The sequence below is a fragment of the Canis lupus genome, chromosome 1 (genome assembly GCF_011100685.1).
Source record: "Canis lupus familiaris isolate Mischka breed German Shepherd chromosome 1, alternate assembly UU_Cfam_GSD_1.0, whole genome shotgun sequence".
NCBI lineage: Eukaryota > Metazoa > Chordata > Mammalia > Carnivora > Canidae > Canis > Canis lupus.
In genome coordinates this window covers 119716971-119733224 of record NC_049222.1, presented here as the reverse complement: position 1 = coordinate 119733224, position 16254 = coordinate 119716971, and the positions used below count along the sequence as shown (strand labels likewise).

General features: G+C 60.9%; 1 long non-coding RNA gene across 1 annotated transcript; it reads left to right on the top strand.

Annotated features, from left to right (window-relative positions):
* Window positions 1–12202: 12202 nt before the first annotated feature.
* Window positions 12203–14606, top strand: LOC119870067. Its single transcript, XR_005353235.1, has 3 exons — window positions 12203–12465; window positions 12771–12939; window positions 14327–14606. It is a non-coding gene; the product is annotated as an uncharacterized LOC119870067 (long non-coding RNA).
* The last annotated feature ends 1648 nt before the right edge of the window (window positions 14607–16254 follow it).

The following is a 16254-nucleotide window of genomic DNA, read 5'->3' as shown; positions in this document are numbered from 1 at the left end:
AGTGACGTGGCCCCCAGACGCCACTGTGGACCATCACACACTCCCACACGCACACGGACGCGGCCCACGGACACACGCGGCCCGAGCTCTGGCTGCCCACGTGGGTCAGGCACACACAGCCTCGCCACTCGCACACGCTCAGAGCCAGCAAGTCGCCCCGGGAGCCCTGGCGCCACACGGGCCACCCCCATCCCAGAGGCAGAACCTGGATGGAGACCACGGAGGACAGGGCGTCCCGAGCTGAGCGCCTGACAGGAGGAACTCAGAGGGGAAGGGGGTGCTTCCGGGGTGGGGGGCACGTCACGGGCTCAGGGTGCCCTTGGGGGCGGACGGCTAGATGCCGAGGCCTGGGGCTCGAGGGGATCGCCGTGTCCCTTGCATTCCTCAGGGTGGGGGCCGTCACCTCCTTGGGACTATCTCCAGGGGCCTCTTGCCTCCTCCAGGGCCGAGGACTTCCCACCCCGCCGAGGGACCGGCGGGCACAGAAACGGTCCTGGTCTTTGATTCCCCACATGGCGGACCGGAGGCGGTCTGTGGGCCCCCCACCCCGCTGACCTGGCCTGGAACATGGGGGTTCGGATGCAGGAGTCCCCGAGAGGAAGGGGCTGGGCCGAGACACGGGCCATCTGCTCCAGGACGGGAGGAGGGCCTTTCCCAGAGCCCGCGGCCAGGCGCCCTTGGGTCCCGGAGCCCCTCGGCCCCTCTTGGAGAGCAGGGCCCCGAGGCCTCCGACCCGCTGCCTCTGCCTGACGTGCCACCCCCGGAGCCAGACTCCTCTGCCGTAAGTGACCCGAGGCTCCGTTACAGTGCGGGGGGCCCTGGCGTGGGCAGGTTCCCAGGAGGAGCTGGGGTCTTCCCAGGGCTCAGGCACGCCGGGCAGTGGTGCTGAGGCATCAAGCCTGCCACCCGGTCCTTGCCTGGGGCCCAGAACGGCGGCGGCGGGTTTGCTGGGCTTCAGCTGATGCGGTGTTTCTGGGGCGGCCTCCCTGCCCCCCGCCTCCGGCAGAGCAGGGCGGTCACTGCCCACGGGCGTCCCTGCCGGCAGAGGCTCAGCGGTGGCAGGGGTGGCAGCTGCTAGGCCTCTGGAGCAAGGAGCTGGATGCACAAAGATGGATAGGCCTTCAGGGCTCCCGAGGGGGGCCCCCTGCCAGGTACAGGGTCGGCGGGGGACGCAGCCCCAAGGGGTGTGGAGGGTGAGGGTCCCTTCTCTTAGGAGGCCCCGGTGCCTGGGTCCGATGGGCCCCCCGCCCTCCTCCAGGTCAGCGGCGCACCCCGGGCTCTGGCCCTGCTGGAGGCCAGCCTGTCTGCACGGGAGCTGCGATCACAGCCAGGATGGGATGAAAATAGGAAGTGGTCTCCTGCGCCAGGCGGTGCCGCCTGCCGTTCTTCCCGGGCGTGGGGGTGGCCGCTCCTGAAGCGCCTGAGTCACCCGCCAACGGCTGCTGGGAACCCAGCATCCAGCCTCTGGGAAACACTGTGGCCTCTCTGGCTGGACGTCCAAGGCCCATGCACAGGTCCCGCTCCAGCCCGGGCTCCCAGCCGGGCTGCGGCAGCCTCCTGACCCTTCCCTCTGACCGGGGACCCGTCAGGGCCCTGACTCCGCTGAAGGGGTCTGCTCCTTGTTCCAATTCATCCCCGCAGGACCCCTGCCAGGCCGGCCTAGGTTACAGATGAGGAAGCCAAGGCCCGGAGAGCTGCTCAGGGCCCCACAGCCAATAACTGGCAGTGCCAGGGCTGGAGCTTAGGACGGTTTCAGCCAAGGATCCAACGCTGAGGAGGGTGAGGCCCGGCCCCGAGAGGCCATCCTGGAGCCAAGACTCAAATGACGGGAAGGAGCCGACCAAGGCAATATGGGGTGCGGGTGTGTGTGTGCCAGGAGGGGGAATAGCCAGTGCAGAGGCCCTGTGGCGGGGACAGGTTTGGAGCGTCTGAGGAACAGACCGGAGCCAGGGAACAGTGGTTCCAAGGTGTGGGCAGCAGCAACCAGATGATCTGAGTCATCCGAGTCCTCAGATCTACGTGGGGTGGGTGTCTGTCCTTAGGCCCATGTTGCCCCTCCCAGCTGCCGTCTGGGAGGATGTGCTGGACCTTAGCATGCCCTAGGCCTGGGACCTCCCCCCACGTCTTCCCAGAGGACAGGCTGGGGACAAGAGGAAGTGCTGACAGCTGGGCTAGGCCATCACGGGTGGCTGACCCATGACCCTCTGTGCCCCAGGCCGACCCGTGGCTCAGGCACCGAGGTGGGAGCGCCCCAGGGCGGTCCTGGGGCAGTGGCGCTGGCGCTCTGGCTCCACGAGGCCTTTCTCCGCAGGGGCTGCCGCAGTGTGGGTGCTCCCCGCCCCGCCCGCGGTGCCGAGCCCTGCACACTTCCTGCCGGCCCACCGGGGAGAGCGAGCCGCAGCAGCTTGCGTGGGAAGCACAGGCAAGTTTCCACGGATCCCGGGTGGGTGTCTCATTGCCAAAGGGAACGTGGAAGTCCAGATAGAAATCATCCAAGACGGCCCGTCGGGGAGTTCACAGGGAGAGGAGTCGTCTCTGGTGAGGGGTTGGGACAAACACCAAAGAGTGGAGTCTAAAGAATGCGTCACTCGAGAAGGGAGAAGGTGTGGCTCTCCCCAGAAGACAGCTGGGCTCCAGGGTTGAGAGGGGTCAGGGCTATCTGTTGACCCCATCCTCATGACCTCATCAGATCCCAGACGCACAGCTGCCTTCTCCCGGGGCTGCTCTGGCCGCTCGATGGTGTTCTCTGGACTGTCCCTCAGTCTCTGACCTTGGCTTTCACCACTTTCCTGTCTGAGGAAGTTGAAGCCGCCCTCCGAAAAAAAAAAAAAAAAAAAAAAAAAAAAACCAGACCCTCCTCCCCACTCTGCACCACCACCCGTGGCTTGGCATGAAGACCGTCGGTTCTACGCAACCTGATGGACGCAACCTTCTCACCCCGGATCCTGCGTCGAGCCCACTTCTTTCTACCCGATTCTTTATTGCTGCTCTAGTTTAGTGGAGTAGCGGGGTTCTTGGTGGAAAGTCATTTCCCCGAGCAACTGGAAGACGTAGTTCTCTAGGTTTCTGGCATCCATCGCTGCCGATGAGAAGTCTGTTGTCGGTCTACATGTCACTCCTTTGGCCTAATCCCGCATTTCTTCCTCATCCATAAGCATAGCTCATTTTATCGTGCATTTACTGCACTTTGAAGATAACCGTGGGTTTTTGTTTGTTTTGTTTTTTAGATTTATTTATTTATTTATTTATTTATTTATTTATATTTATTTTTTTAATTTTGTTTTTTAATACATCGAAGGTTTGTGGCAACCCTGCATGGAGCGAGTCTGTTGCTGCGTTTTTTCCAACAACAGCATTTGCTCAACTTTTTTTTGTTTTGTTTTGTTTTTTAAAGATTTTATTTATTTATTCATGAGAGACACAGAGAGAGGAGCAGAGACAGGCAGAGGGAGAAGCAGGCTCCATGCAGGGAGCCCGATGCGGGACTCGATCCCGGATCCAGGGGTCACGCCCTGAGCCCAAAGCAGATGCTCACCCCCTGAGCCACCCAGGCCTCCCGCATTTGCTCACCGTGTATCTTCATGTCACATTCTGGTAATTGCTGCTATGTTTCAAGCTTTTTCATTATTATATTTGTTACGGTGATCAACGATTACGACTTGCTGAAAGTTCCGATGATGGTACCTGTTTTTTAGCAATAAAGTATTTTCATAATTAAGATATGTGCATTTGTAAAGACACAATATTATTGCACACTTAACAGGGCGTGCGATAGTATAAACATACATTTACATGCACTGGGAAACCCAAAAAATTTCATTTGACTCCCTTCATCACGATATTTGCTTTATTGCATTATACCGCAAGATCTCTGAGGTATGGCCTGTACTTTTAAGGTTGCTTTTTTTTGTTTTTAGCGTTCTGTAGTTTCACTCTGGTGTGAATTTATTTTTACTTCTCCTTCTTGGGGTCCAATGTGAAGGCTCATTCCTTTGTTCTGGAAATTTCTCAATCATTACATCTTGAATTTTCCCTGTTTTCACCCTCTAGAATCCCTATTATATGCATGTTGAACCTTTTGGACCATTTGACTTTTTCCTCCCAGAGCCTTACAGTCTCACTTTTTTTTTTTGGCTTTTATGTCTGCGTGCTGCATTTCATGAAATTTCCTCAGATGTGTTGTCCAGTTTTCCAGTCCCCTTGCCCTCCACCACGAATTTGCAAGGAGTCCATCCACCAAGTTTTTATTTTACGCTTCGACGACTATTTAATTTCCTTGGAAATCTAGCTGTCCTTTATTTCTAGGAAATATTTCTTATTATGCTTCCTACTCCGTCTTCTCTCTCCTTGATAATTTAAGGTATATATGTATCATGCAGTCTTTTTCAAATTGTACAAAATAGCTCTAGATTGAAGATCTCCTGCAATTTGCCTTTTTTTGGGTCATGCGAGGCTTCTTTGTATTGTGAGCTCATCTTTATCAGGAATCATTTTTCACCTCCTGCTGTGGTAATTGTTCTGGGCTGTGGAAGTGCCCGTATAAGGTCAGTGGAGTAAGTTTCTTTTATAGCCCTATATCAGTTTTTATGCGCTTTTCTAGATTTGAAGTTCTAGAAGTCCTGGATTGCATAATTTGAATCCCACGTTTATTCTTGGCTCTGGTTAGGGTTTTGGTTTGTCAAAGGTGACTGTTTTTTTCCCACACCAGAGGATGGAAAGCTTCATCGCACTTTCTCGGGTCAGCTTTGCATGTCCCCTTTGTATGGGTCAGTCTTTTCAGCCCTGGGCCTTATGGAAGGGGGTCAGTTCCAGCTCACGACCTCAGGGAGCTCAGGACGCATATCCTATCCTCATCTCCTGCCCTAATTCTGAAGTCTTCCCCAGTCTTTCTGTCCTGTACCCTAACCGAGTGCCTCATGGCCCTCAGGTGACTCAGTTCATACCCTGAAGTAGTGCATCCTGACCTTCCCCTTCACTGAAACTACCCAGCTTCACCATCTCCCTTTCAGTCTCAGGGCCTCCCCCTCTCCGGCCCCCGTTTCTGTGGCACAGGTTTGCCCAGAACCCCCAGAAGAAGCCCTGCAGCACAGATTCCTCAGATATACCCTCCAACTTCCAAGAACCCCAGACTCTGACCAGTTACTGTCCCTTTGATCCATGACCTTCTAGAAGAAAACTGTAAAACAGGCCAATCGAGCCCTGACACTCTCTAGCCACGGCAGCCAGGGCCTTCTGTTGTACCTCGATCCGTGCTTCTTGACGGCAGACGGTTTTGTCCTCCTCCCAGGGAATATCTGGCAATATCTGAAGGCGATTTCGATGGTTGTGACTGGTGATGGTGGTGGTGATAGGGAAATGTCCCCGGCATTTAGGGAATAGAGAGCAAGGTTGCTGCTAAAGGGTCTACGATGCCCGGAACAGCCCTAACCACACCGGATCAGTTATCCAGCCTAGAATGTCAATAGTACTGCTGTTGAGGAAACTGGGAAGCTCCGCCTGCCCTTTGTCACAGTGGGTCCTGGATCGTCTGGGGACGAGCCCTATGTTCACTCTGGGATGAAGGGGCAGGGAGGCAGCCTGAGACCCGGGCCCCAAGGTATTCCCAGCTGGGCGGACAGAGGAGCCCTCAGGACCTGGCTCAGGCTGAGAGTGCATCTGTGGGGGGGTGACTCTGATGGGTCCCAAAGGACACACGCAGCCTCCTGCGGGCCTGGAGCTGGGGTCGATCACCCTCTGCCCTACCTGCCCACCGGGCCTCCCGCCCGGCTCCCTCCCCAGTGCAGCCTGCACGCGCTGGCCACACTTCCCCGTGTGATGTGGGGAGCAGCATGCGGTCGTTGGAGCAGGCCAGGCCCTCCTGGGGTGGGTAAGGATATATCTCTGGTGCCATCTTTCCTGTTCTGATAAATAACTGATCTGTGGTTGAGGCAAGAAGGTCACCTCTGCCCAGGGAAGCTCAGGGACAAACCACTTGTGACTGGTGGGAAGAGCCCAGGGGTGGGGGCAGCGGGAAGTCTGTCTTCCCTGGCCACCGGGCTGCTGGGGGCAGATTTCAGAAAAGGGAAGTGCTGAGCTGGGGCAGCGCTTCCTGTGGTCGCGGCAGTCAGGGCATCGGGGCGGGCATGGCAAATCAGAGGGGCGGCTGCCCTGCCCCAGGAGGAGGCGAGGTGAGCCTGCCCTGGTCAGCAGGCCCTGGGCTGGGAGGACGCCGGCGGGGCACAGTCCGCTGCTGTCCTGCACCAGTTGGGGCTGGGGGTCCTGGAGGAAGGAGACACTCACTGGAACACAGTGGGGCCGCGGGTCCCCTGTCGGGGAGCCTCCCGGAGCTCCTTTCTCCCCCCAGGGCTTGGTGATTTGCCCCCTGCCTCTCGTTGCCTCTAGACGTCCTGTCCTGTTCACACACCTCTTCTTTGTGCCTGCCTGTAGACCCCGAGGGGAGGCCCGCTGCCCCTTCTGCTCTGGGGGACCCCCAGAGGGAAGGCTTGAGCCCAGGAACCTGCTCTGTGCCCCTCGTGCCCCTCAAGGGGGCAGCTAGCTGTCTGTTCCTTGTGTCCCGAGTCAGGGACGGGACGGGAGCAGGGGCCTAGTTGTGAGGACGTGGCCAGGCTCCGCGGTTCCTGGAGTCCACCTTCCTTCCTCTGAGCATCGCAGAGCATGAGCCCAGGTGCCGAGCCCGGAGGGGTGCCCGCTCTGGGAGGGGGGATACAGGGGACACTGGCTCCCCTCGGGGCTCAGCAAGGAGGGCTGCTGGCTCCCTGCTGGCTAGGCCCTGCCACCCTCCTCTGGGCTGAGTCCCACCCACCCCATCTTGACTTTCCAGCCTCATTCTGGCCCCACCGGACCCCATCAGGATACAAATAAACCCGGGGGTCCCTTTTGGCCTGGCCGAGCCCTGTGGACGGGAGCAGAGCTCCATCAAGCCCCTGGACTGTGCAGCCCACGGGGGACAGGGCTCCCTGCAAGGTGAGGATGGGGTGTGGTGGGTGTAGGGGATGCAACCCCTGCTCCTGCCTCCCGGGGAGCCTGCGCCTGGAGGGTCAGGGGGGCAAGCCCAGCACCCTGCCCTGCCCCGCCGTCCTCATGCCGCACGGGCTGTGCTCTGGGAGGGCCAGGCCAGCCCAGCCCCCCTCACCCACATTCTCGCTCTACCTCTGCTCTCTCCTTTTACTTCCCCAGCTCTCTTGACCTTGGGTCACCTCGTCTCTCTTTCTCTGTCTCTCCCACTGTCTCTTCTGTTTTTCTTTCTCTTCGGTGAGTTCCCCCAGCCCCGGGACCCCCAGCCTCTCTCTGCCTATATTTGTCCATCTGTCCACCTGTTTGCTGCTGTCCGTGTTTCTCTCCCTCCTTATCTCTCTTCCCCATCACCCTGGCCTGACCCCGGCTCTAGTGCGTCTGCGTGTGTCTCCCTGTCTCCCTGTGTCTCTGGCTCTCCTGTCCCCGTGCCCTGTCTGCCCCCACGCTCACCCCGTCCCTGATCGTCCCACGGGCCACTCGGCTCCTCGCTTGGCAGGACCCGCTGGGGGCATTTCTTAGTAGGCCCACGGGCCCTCATCTCGTTATCAGTTGGAAATGAATCAGAGATTAGGAAACGGGGGAGTGGGGGTGTTATCGCCCCGCGCACACGGGGCTCTCGGCTAATCTCTGGCGGCCCTGGGTTCGAGAGGAAATGCAATTGCAACACTGGGCCCTTCTTACCGTCACTGTCATGTCCGCTGCAGGGCTGTGGGGACCCGGGCCGTGAGGTTGGAGAGGAGAGAGGGAAAGGGCTGAGGGCCCGGCCCAAGCCCTCTGCAGGCATGTGCACGTTCACAGTTGTGCACGTGTGCACACACCCGGGAGCCTGTTGGACGCTCACATACCTCACCCGTCACCAGGCCTTGTACCTCTTCCTCGACTTGCCTTTGCAGGCCTATCCCTGTGCCCTGGCCACTGTCACTCCTCTGGGGTGGCTGCTGGGCCTTGTGTCGGGCGCCCCGCAGCCCCGTGCTCTGAGCAGACCCAGTGGCCCCGTGAAACAGCCACAGGACTGGCCCGTTTCCTAACCAAGCCCGCCGTTGTCACTGTGGCCTCCGGGCCTGGTGTCTAGCTCTCTGTCCTAGACAGAGGACACTCTGTCCTCTGTCCTCCCCCTGCCACCGCCCCTTGGTGGTCATTGTCCTGCCCCCATGGTCTCCTCACCACCCTTTAGTGCCCTTACTTTTGCACATGCCGTTCCCTCTGTCTGAAAAACTTTCTTCCGCCACTACCTGGTGTGTCTCTCACACATACACACACACACACACACACTTCGGCTGGCTCAGCTTTCATGTTACTTCATCAGTGCATCAAGGGTCCCCATCAGGTCCCTTGTCTCTGGGGCTCTGACCCCTCGTGCCCTGGACCCTCATGGAGACAGACTATGCTTTACCGGGAGGGATCCCTCGTTCACTGGCCAACTTGCTACAGACCCAATGAGGCAGAGACCACGGCCTCCAACACCTGTCCAGTATCAGGCCGGGACCTGGGCACACTGGATGGGAGTGTGGACAGGTGCATAAACACGCTCAGAGACATGGACACCCAGGTGCACACACAAACACACAAACCCATCCACAGGCAATGCCAGAAACTCCCACGTCGACGCTCAAGCCGACTCCAGACAGAAAGACAAACATGCATATGCACACACGCACTCACGCACACACTCAGAAGCCTGCTGTCTTCTGGGGGCTCAGTGCACCTCACTAGCTGGTGGGCCCCTGGGACATGGCTCGTGTGTGCCCCCACCCCTGCCCCTGTCAGTGCAGGCCTCCTGGACTCCGTAGCCCTGGCCTTGGCTTCCGAGAGCTGTTTCCAAGTCACAGCCTCCCCAGGCACGATTCCCTAGCACTGCACCTACTCACAGTAAGTGGCTTTCAGGCCCCACACCTGACTTCACGGCCCGCAGTAGCTCACACCTTGTTAGCACAGCAGCGCCACCCAAAACACTTCTTTTTTTCTTAAAAAAAAAAGATTTTATTGATTTATTCATGAGAGACAGAGAGAGAGAGAAAAAGAGAGACACAGGCAGAGGGAGAAGCAGGCTCCAGGCAGGGAGCCCGATGTGGGACTCGATCCCGGGACCCCAGGATCACGCCCTGGGCTGAAGGCAGGGGCTAAACCTCTGAGCCACCCAGGGATCCCCCCAAAGCACCTCTTGTGTGGCATTTTGGAGAAAAGTTATAGGGAAAGGACTGGGTGGGCTTGCATGAAGCGCAGGCCTCTGCTTCTCCCAGCCGCGTTTTGCTTGTGGAATCAGCGCCCAAGTTCCTGTGAGCCGGGGTTTTGGTCTCAGCCATGATGGGGTTCCAGCAGGAGACAGGCAGCCCTGGTGGCGGCCGAGGGTGAGGGACAGGCCCGGGACAGAGCAGCTGGGGAGGACAGAGGCCGGGGGAGCCCTGCGTTTCTCACGGCGGGAACGGGCCCTGAGGCTCCAGGGCAGCTTGTCACCCCAAGACCTAGGAACAGCTTCTCTTTTTCTAAGGTGGCTTTTACTGTCATCATCACCACCCAGCTGGGAAAGGCAGTGAGTCCCTCTTGGGGTTCTGCTCATCGCTGAGGGTCCCCTGACCAGTCCTCGCTCGGCGAGAGCCCGATGTTCCCGCGTTGTCGGCCCCCGAACAAGGAGTCGGGGGGCCAGGTGGGCTGCCCACCTGGTGGGGCCAGCTCCGGGGGGGCGCCTCTGTGAGGTCTTTTTTGAAACTGGAAGGCATTTGCCCAGTTACTTGGCTTCTGAACCCTCCACCAGCCACGTACCGTCTTCCCCTGGGAAGGGTGCTCTCGAATATTCCTTCTGGGGCAGCCCTAGCAGCCCCTAGGGCCCTCTGGGGCTTCTCCATCGGGCCCCCGCCTGGCCCGTTTCCCGCCCCCACGGTTGGGGGCGCATGGTGGGCGCCGTGTGCTGCGGGTGATCGCGGGAGGGGTGTCCACAGCACACAGCGTCCTTGCACCATTTCTTGGACCCCCGACCCGGGGTGGGGTGGGGAGGGCTGGCGGCGGGCCTGGCGTCTCGTGGATGGAAAGGCTGAAGAGTCCTCGGCTGATCTGAGAAACGTGAGAACAGGGCTGGGAAAATCGGCCGTTTTTGTGGTTTGGGGGTTTGAAGCAAGTTTCACAACTGATCTCCCAAGAACACGGTCCAGGGAGATGCGCTCCCCGCCCGGGGGCCCGTTCCCCTGCCGGCTCCGGTGCTGACCGCCCGCCGGGCCCGGGGCCGCGGCCAAGGGGCTTCCCCGCCTGCCCCACCTGCTCCCCGCTTTCCTCCTCGGGGGCATGAGCTCGAGGAGCTAGAAGACGAGCCATTTTGGGGGGGTTCTTGTGGTTTCTGCCTCAAGCTTCGGCTTCCCACGAGGTATCCACTTGGCACCTCTCACTCCCATTCTGGAAATGTTCCTCAGATGCCCCGGGGGGCGGCTGTACCCTCAAGGCCTTCCTTTGTGGGGGCAAAAAGGCGGAGACATTCTTCTGTGGCCATGCCCGGGGCTGCAGCTGGCTAGCAGCGGCTCGGGAGGGACGGACTATGGGGGTTCAGGGAGAGGGGAGGGACCCGAGGGGGCGTTCCGGGCCCACCACGGACCCCCAGGACTTCCGATGCCTTCCCGGCAGAGAGCAGCACCCCGCTGGGGCCTGGAAGGGGTCCTCGGGCCCAGCCTGCCTCCGAGTGGCCTGGCCCCCCAGCATGTCCTTCCACCCTGGGAAGTCCCAAGCTCCCTCAGGCCAGCTGGGGCAGAACTGAAATTGGTGACATCTGCCTCTCCGGCCCCTGGGCTCCAGCACCCACCCACTCACCCCAGAGTCTTCCTGCGGGAGCCTCCAGACCCGGGAGGAACAACATGCCGGGTCCTCTGGGGGCGGGGGGTTGGGGACACACTGCTGTCTTGCCCCTGCGTGGGCAGGGCCCTCTGCACTCGTGGGGGTTGGCTGTGACTCTGCAGCCCGCCGTCCTGCTCAGGAGCACGGTGGGCTGGGGCCCCTGCACGTCGTGCAGACACTCCGTTTCCCGCCCTGCGGAGCAGAGGGGAGCCGAAGGCACCGGATGGGGACATTCCTGCTCCAGGATGCAGTGCGAGGCAGTGGTGTGCATGGGACGGAGCCCCAGCTTCCTGCCTCTGCGGAGGGGGGCTGGGACAGCCCTGCGTGCAGTTACCAAGTGAGGGTGGGGTTGGGGACAGGGCAGCTGGGAAAACAGAGCCGGGGCTGGGAGTCACCAGACTCACGGCCCAGGGGAGACAGGCAGTCGCGTGCTCGGTCAGGGGAGGGCTGGGGGGTCACAGGGTCGTGGTGGGTGCGGGAGGGTCAGGCCAGCCCTGCAGGGAGTCCTACAGCCAACACTCGGGGCCCAGGGAGAGGGGCACGGCTGGATATCAATGCCGGGATGGATAAGGAAGGTTCCAGAGGGTGCGTGGAGCCCTCTCAACAGAACCAGATACGTGCAGACGAGTGAACACCCCCAGGTGGACAGTTGGCCAGCATCTGAGAAAGCCCCAGTGAGTCTGGCCCTGGGGTGGGCGTAGCTGTGGCAGGCCAGGACCACGGTGCCGGGGTTGGGCACAGGTGCCCAGACACGGCCGCGTGGGCCAGGGCCCAGGAAGGCAGGGGCGTTCTGGGTACATCTGCTGGGTGCCTGTGTCCCCCTTCCCGTTCCCTATCCATATACCCCCTCCCAGCTTCCTGTTTCTGTTTTGGGGCCACAGGAACTTCCTCTTCTCATCATGGTTCAAAATGGCTTGCTGGTCTCAGTTGGAGGCCCAGTGGGTGGGGGGGGCGGTCACCCCGGCCCAAGAGATAGCTGCAGAGGGAGGGAGGGAGGGGCCCTGCGCCCCTGGGTGTGGCGAGGCCCCTGCGGCGTGGACTGGCCCTTCCCACAGCTCTCCCCGAGCCTCTGGTGCGGGCGCCGCTCAAGGCCAAGGTGGGGTGGGCCTGCGGGCTGACCTTGAGCGGCCACGGTACCGCCTTCCTGCCTCAGACAGGGGACCAGGAGGGTCTCTTGCCCTCTCCTGCTTCCTGCTTCCTCCTGGGCTTACTGGAACTTGACACAGGCCCTTGTGGGCAGCACCACATTGGTCCGTGCCACACCTGCACACACGTACACACCCACGGCCCCACCAGGAGCAGAGCCACCGTGGGGGCCTGGCCTGGGGAGGGCCCGCGTGTGCACATACTTTGGCAAGTGTGTGTGGGATCCTGTGGAATGTGCACATGTGCACCATGTGCGTGTGTGTGCGCACGTGTGCGCTCGCATGCACCCATGGGTCTTCCTGGGTGAGTGTGCTTTTGTGCGTGTCTAGAAGGCACCATCTCTTTCCTCCCAACCAGTACCCTGAGCAGAGTTTGTCCCCTAAATGATGCTAAGCTGTGTCTTGCCAAGTCCCTGAGCCCACCCTTGGAGCGCCCAGGGTGAGGAAGTGAGCTGACCTGACCCTGGTGACTCCCTAAAGGGTGCCTGAGGTGAGTGTGGGGCCCAGTCTTGCACAGGGCCCGGGGCGAGGGAGGCGGCCTGGAGGTGAGCCATGGGCAGGATGTGCTGGGATGTGCCGGGGAGGGTACACAGGGCAGTCCTCAGACTGCCACCTTGGAACCACCTGGATCCCCCGGGGGCGTACGGCCTGGAAAAGGGGCAGCTCCTTGCAGGCCTGGGCACCTCCTGAAACACCCCTGGGTGGTCGGGGGATGGGCCGCGGTGGGGGTGGGGTGCAAATGTGGGGCAGGGCTGCTGAGAAGCCACACTCACACGCACCTCCCCGCTCATGCAGCTGGCCTGGGATGGACCTGAGGATCCAGATGCTTCCTCCCGGGGGCTGGGGCCAGGGTCAAGGTTGGGACAGTGCCACCTCCCCGGCCCTGCTGTCCAGCGTTTCCTGAGCACTTGCTACGTGCCAGACTTCTCCTTTAACGCCGGATGGCCACCATTGTCCCTGACAGGTGAGCGGCCTGCTGTCAGGAGCCTCTGCGCCGGGCTCCTGGGGCTGCACACCCACCTCTGGGCCGGGCTGCCTTCCTCCACAGGGAGACAGCTTAGGGAACCCGAGAATCCGGGGTCACCGAGTCCCCCGGCTCGGCACCTGGTTTGTGCTCCCCATTAGCACGGAGGGAAGACGGTAGAAGAAACACTCGCCGATTGTTTACATAGAGGGCTTGGGGCCATAATTAAGTCTCCACCAATCAGCCCTTTATCAGCCAGGTATCTCCAGCAGCCTCCAGAGGGGAAACATCCCCGAGCATCTAACAAAAGAAAGTTGGACGGGTTTTAAGACTTTTTTAAACTCCGAAGAATAGGCCTTTGTTGCCAGCGGCCCTCCTGTGGCAGCCTGCCTGGTCCCTGGACTCCCCTGGGCCGGGGGCAGCCCCCACCCCTCCTGGGCTGAGCCCCCAGACCTCACCCGCCAGCTGTCGCCTCCAATCGCAGCAGTCCCCCCCCCACCCCCCAACCCGGCCGCTGCGGGCAGGGCGCCAGGACCGAGGCCCTAAGGATGTGCCCTCCTCTGCCTCAGTGCCCTCCCCACCCTGCCGGATCCTGACCTTCCTGAGGCGGGCACCCTTGCCGGCCTGGAGCCAAACCCAGGCTGCGGTGGGGCGGGGCTGCTGAGGAAGGCTGACCCCCGATGGCCCCAACCCCCGCATGACCGGGCTCCCCTCTAGCCCCACCGCGCCTGAGCCCGTCATTCTCACCTTTGCTCAAGTTGCTCCCTCCACCTACCGTGCGTCTCCCGGCTTGTCTCCTCTTGGAAAATTTCTACCGAACATTTAAGATGTTGCTGGGGCTTCGCTCCTCGCAGGGAGGCCTCGATGCGCCCCAGGCCAGGTGTCCTGTCCCTTGGCTATGCTCCCTTCACCCCCAAATGCTCTCCATGCCTCTGGATGTGTGTCCCTTGAGGGTCAGGGCAGCCCTTCGCCTGGCACAGAATAAGCGCTCGGTTCCTATTTATTGGAGCAAAGGAGGACTGGGTGAGAAGGGGACAGCCACGTGGCCCAGTGACAGACTAACCCCCCAGCATCCTCACCACCGGCCTCTGAGCACAGGGCTCTTCACCCCATTTTACAGACAAAGAAACTGAGCTCTGGGAGCGGAGATGAACTGCCCGCGGCCGGTTGGGTGGTGGGTGCAGGGCCTAGGCAGTGAGCAGCAAACCTTTGGCCTGAACGCTTTCGGCTGCTCTTGTGACTGTCACCTGCCATGGCAGAGCACAAGCAGCCACGACGGGACATAAGCCACCAGGCATGGCTGTGCTCCGGTCAAACTTTATTGATGAATTTCACATCATTTTCACGTGTCATGACATAAGATCCTTCTTTTGATCTTTTCTAACAGTTAAACGAAATGATAAAAAATCAACCTGATGTCTCCAGCTGTATGAACGCAACCTGGCGGCAGGCCTGATTCCGTCCGGGACCTGTGGTTGGCTAATAACCTCTGGTGCAGGGTGGGCCTGGTCAGCCCTCTTTGGAGCCCCCCGGCTCAAACGAGGTGTGCTCCCCACAAATGAAAGGAGCCAACTGAACGAGGGTGCTAACTCACCTGCTATCTATCTAACCAGCTAACCTGTTAACTAAGCCTTTATCTCTTGGGTTCAGAGTTACCCCTGCCCATCTCTGGGTTTCTTTGTTTTTTAGTTTTATTTTATTTATTTATTAAAGATTTTATTTATTTATTCATTAAATTTTATTTATTTATTCATGAGAGACACAGAGAGAGGGGCAGAGACAGAGGCAGAGGGAGAAGCAGGCTCCGTGCAGGGAGCCCGATGCGGGACTCGATCCCAGGTCTCCAGGATCATGCCCTGGGCCAAAGGGAGGCACTAAACTGCGGAGCCACCCAGGGATCTCCTATTTTTTTTATTTTAAAAGACTTTATTTACCTGTTTATTTGGCAGAGAGAGCACAAGTAGGCAGAGTGGCAGGCAGACGGAGAGGGAGAAGCAGGCTCTGAGCAGAGAGCCTAATGCAGGGCTTGATCCAGGATCCCAGGGTCATGACCTGAGCCCAAGGCAGGTGCTTAACTGACTGAGCCACCCAGGCGCCCCTCTGGGTTCCTTTAGACCCGCTTGACTCTTTGTCCCCTGACCTGTCTCGTTGACCTCTTGCCCGACCCTCACCGTGCCGACCTCTGGCCGGGCCCTCATCCACCCTCAAGTGGCCCGCGGTGGTGGATCCTCCAGAGAAGCTCGTGAAGTGCCTGGAGGCTGCTCGCGGTGTGGCTGGCAGCAGAGCCGGGTGGGGCCTCGGGGTTGTGGGTGCTGTGGGGGCTTTGAGGCTGCGGTGAGGGGGCCGGGCTGCACCGTAGGGCAGCGGAAAGATGGTCGGGGCGGCCAGAGGACACATTCCAGGGGCCAGAATGTTCTAGATAAAGGTGCAGAGGTAGGAGCTGCCAGGACAAGGGACCACAGTAAATCCAGTGGCAGAGAGGGTGAGTCCGCGTGCTAACCCACTCAGTGGGCCCCGGGAGGCCCCACAGGCCTCGTGTGGGCCTGTCCCCACCCCGTGTGCCACGTGGCCCTCCGCTAAGTCTGACGCGTACCCAGAGCATCGCTGGGCCCCTCCGGGTGGAGGCCACAGACTCGGCTCTCACGTCCTGGAACTAACAGGGGAGATGTGTGCAAGGCCAGGAGCGTGCAAGGGCGAGAGCACCGGCCGGTCACGCAGCGCAGGGCGGTGGCCGGGGGGGCCGCAGGCTGCTCCAGGAGAGCCCCCCGGGACGGCGCAGCAGAGCGCAAAGCTGAGTGAGGAGCAGAGATCCCGAGGGAAGCCGGTGCCGGGCCGGGCCGGAGCAGGTTCCTGGACGCGGCCACCGTTCCGGGAGGGGCTGAGGATGGGGCGCGGGGCGAGGCTCCAGGCCCCCAAGGCCCAGGCGGCGGCTGCGGCCCGCGGGGGAGTCAGGGCGCAGGGGGCCGGGCGGCCGTGGGCGGCGGGCAGGCCCCGAGACTGCCGCCCTTGGCCTGACTCTGGCGCTGGCGCGGCGGCCGCGGGAGCCCTGTGTGGGCACGTCCTGGGGCCGCCCGTCGCGCCGCACACAGCAGCCACGGGCGGGCTCAGCCGGGCCGGCCCCTTGCGGCCAGAAGGGAGGCGGGCGGCGGGGTGGCAGGCCCCGAGGACAGAGCGCTCCTGCGCCCTCACCCGCCCGCTCCGTGTCGAGCCCCCCCCCACCCTGCACACCTGGGACCCGGGCATCCGCATCGGGTGCAGGGCGCCCCGTCCCACCGCAGCGCCACGGGCACCTCCCACCCCAGCCCCCCGCCCGTT